Raw genomic sequence first — 3,944 nt, 5'->3', positions numbered from 1 at the left:
CCTTTTGGTGAGGTGGGAGTCACTCTGGAGGACTACGGCATGATTTCTGGTCTGCCGTGTGGGTCTGAGGCGGTGGAGTGGCCGGAGACTGCCATGAGGGTGGACTCGGCCGAGGGGAGGAGGTTGATCGGCTGGAACTTGTCGCCGAAGGGTGTTACAGTGCCGGGCTTGGTGCCCAGTTCCTACGTTCAAGACTACTTTGCGGGAAAGATCCCGGCGCTGGTGATGATTGACGGGAGGGAGACGGCTCCTCCTCCCTGTACTGCTGAGCAGAGGGCTCGCTTGTGGCTTTGGTGGTTTCTGTCTTCGATTTACCTCGGAGACAAGGGAGAGAGGCTGTCGACGAAGCTTCTTCCTTTCCTTTCTGACCTGAACTCCCTAGGGCATTGGGACTGGGTCACTGCTGGTTTTGCGGTCCTCATCCGCTTCATGAGGGCCATGGTTCGTTCGGAATTGATGGAGAAGGGGACTTCTCCTGGTGCTGTCGGACCTGGACTGCTGTTGGAGGTATGAACCTTCATTGAGACTTAAAATTAATTCTTTTCCTCATCAAATTACGAAAGATCGTTATTGACTATCTTGTTTTACAGGCGTGGGTGTACTCCTACTTTCCGAGCCTCTCGCCCAAGAGGACGGAGCCGCTGGAGAGAGCTTATCCCGTCGTGAGGGATTGGGCGATGTGTAGGACGAGAAGCAAGCGTTCCTCTCACGATGTCTACCGGCGGGACGTGAACGCTCTTCAGCTGGACAGCGTGAGCATCTCACTTATATTCATTTTGCTTCTTTATTGCTTTTAATCGATCATAAGAATGATTCCTTGTTTGTTTTGTCCCAGTGGGTGCCCAGGCCTTGGGCGGAGTACGCTGGAGCGCCTCCTTTTGTGGCTGAGGTCCTTCCACCTAGGAGCTCGAGCCGGCTATTGTTGAGGACGTCGATGGGTCATGTGTGGTACTTAGGCGAGCGCTTGGCTCGTCAGTGCTCTCGGGACGTGTTGACGGTTCCCATCGATCCTCCTAGGACGATGTTCAGGGAGCCTTCCGAGGCAGAGAGGGAGGCTGACTTGGCTGGCGTCGGTGGTGACGCCCTCCTTCTTCCTGGCGAGGACTACTCGGCGTTCCTCTACGGGAGGTTGGTGTACTAGCCGGTAGTGGTGAGTATCTTTACTCTTCTTCTTTACTTGATTCTAAAACTACGATGAAAGATCACCGATTAATGAGAAATATTTGACCTTGCAGGAGGTTGAGGCGGCGGGCATCGAGCCCCCAGAGTACCCCGAGACCCTCGAGTACACTGACGCGACTGGGAGGACGACGATCTCCGAGCTACGTGACTTTGACGTGGCTGTGACGGATGTTGGCCTGGATGACTGGCAGCATCTGATTCGGAGGGTGAGCCTCTAATTTACATAATATTTGTGTAAGAACACATTTGATTGAACTTATTCAATTATTGAGAACTTCTTTCTTGAAAATGCAGCTCGCGCCTTCTCGGTTCGTGGCGTTATCGAGGGTGGCCAACCGGCTGCGAGCTATTGCCGTCAAGGCACTTGTCGGCAGTCGAGGTAGTCAGGTATGAACCTTGTGCTTATTTCATTTTTGAACTTTGATTTCCCTTGTAATTGCTTGAAATGATTGACATGAGCCAATTTTGTTGTTTACAGGGGGACCGCGAGCTGGAGCGAGAGTTGGCCCAGTCTCGGGAGGAGACAGCTCGCTTGTTGAGGGAGCTCGAGGTTCGGGACGCCGAGATTGCTGCTCTCGCGGCAAGGGTTGCGGAGCTGGAGGGCGACCGGTAGTAGTCTTGTTTTGTTTCTGTTTGTATTTTGCACATTTTGTACATTTTGACCTTCATTTTGGACATTTTGGACTTTGCTTGGGGCTCGAGCCCCCAGTTTGTTGTATATTTCCCTTTTTTGGTGTATATATGACGGCCTGAGTGCCTTTGCTGCTGGGTTGTGTTGCTTGTACCTGCAGGTTAGCTTTGAACAGGTTTGGTAGATGACGGTTTACGCCGTCATGCTGCCGAAATTTACATAGAAATCACGCAAAACATACATTTGTATATACATATGGCCTGAATTAGCGCAAAACGAATGACTCAACGGAATGCAAAAAAATGCAAAAAGTAATGCAAAAATGCAAAAAATTTGCCGGAAATGACCGGACGGTAGGGAGGGTTACCCCCTAAAAAAAGAAAAAATAGAACCCTATAAGTTAGAAATGAAATGATAAAAAAAGACGTAAAAGAAATATATATAAAAAAATGAAATAAATATATAAACTTTGAAATGAATTAAATTGGAATTGAAAATTATTTCCTAAAATGAAAATGTACAAGTGTGATAAAAAGACGAAAATGTCGATATTGCCTCGAGATGCGTGCCCGCGGAATTAGGAAACACGAAATATGGTAATTTCCTCGTATTTACCAAAACAATAACCCGTAGGAATTGGAAATTATTCGTCAGGAATTAGGAAAGATCCAACGCGTAAAATCAGAGAAACCTTGGTGAGGAAGAGGCGCAGCATGAGCTGCGTCCCTTTGAAGAGGCGCAGCAGGTGCTGCGCCTGTTCCCAGGTGTGTCTGCTCTGGCAGATATTAGGAAACAAAAATTAGTATAAATAGAGACGTCGATAGAGCTTTTATTCACACAATTATTCCGTCTCTTCTTCGTCTTATTACATAAAATTCTCAAAACAAGCACTCATCATGAATACTTTGGAGATTCGCTTAAAGGAGTGGACCAACGAGTTTTCCAACATGGAGAAACACGACATGGGCACCTATAATCTTGGATCATTGTTGAGTTTGAAGCTTATCAAGGTTGTCAAACCGTTCTTGGATGCTTGTCTTGATTACTGGGACCCGAATTATCATGTTTTTGCGTTCCCTGGAGGCGATATTTGCCCATTTCCTGAAGAAATTGCTGCGATTGGTGGGTGGGACCCGGAACACTTGCCCGCTATTCCTTCTACTTCGCAATGGTATAAAAGCAAATTTGGAGATTTGCTTGGATTGACTAGGCTTGCGGTGGAACGTCTAGTGACCTCGAAAGGAGTGCGGATGTTGGACTTCATCGATCGATTTATTAATAGGGCCGACCCCACCGTTTCTTATGTTTCTAGTCGAAGGGCATTTGGGTTTTGCTTGTTGCATGTGTATGTCCTCCAAGGGCATGTTGACGAAGACTTGAGAGATGATCCTCGTCTTTTGGGCCTAGTTGAGGAAATGGAGCTGCGCAGGAGCCCAGCTTGTATATGCTTAGGAGAGATCTTGTTGGGCTTGGATAATAGGAAAGCCAGCCGTGACCTACCGTATTTGGGGAGTCCCGTTATCTTGCAGGTAAAAGAACATTTTCTTCTTTTTTTTTCTTTTTTTTTTGTCGTTTTTCTTTTGTTTTTTGTTTCTTTTTTTCGTTCGTTCGTTTTTTTTTTCGTTTTCGTTTTTTTTTTGTGTAATACCCGCTTTTGGTAGGTCTGACTTATGGAACGGCTTCGATTGATCGAGCCCCCAGTTCATGTTCCTTCTTATCATGCTCGCTCGATTGTGATGGGGACCAGGTTGTACATGGTGGACTTCACTCGAGTCTGCGATTACTGGAAGAATAAACTGAAGAGTGATGATGGCCCCTTTATTAGGTGGATTGTACCATGGTGGCACCTCAAATCTATCACTGGAGTGTCCTCTTTGGATCCTACCCGATCTGTGCGCATTCCTGGCTTGGAATTCATGGTGTGCATCTTCCCGGAAAGGCTAATGAGACAGGTTGGACTAAAACAGGCGATCCCGAAGCTTGATACTGTCCCGAACACCGCTGTGGCGCTTACTACTGACATGACAGTCGAAGGGAGTGGGCCATTAAATGGGCCCAAAGAAACACGTGGTTCTTGAACTCTTCTGCTAATGCCTTATGGGTGTCGGATTCTTATCTGCGATGGAGGAAA

The sequence above is a fragment of the Silene latifolia genome, chromosome X (assembly GCF_048544455.1).
Source record: "Silene latifolia isolate original U9 population chromosome X, ASM4854445v1, whole genome shotgun sequence".
Taxonomy (NCBI): Eukaryota; Viridiplantae; Streptophyta; class Magnoliopsida; order Caryophyllales; family Caryophyllaceae; genus Silene; species Silene latifolia.
Note: the sequence above shows the minus strand (reverse complement) of the source record.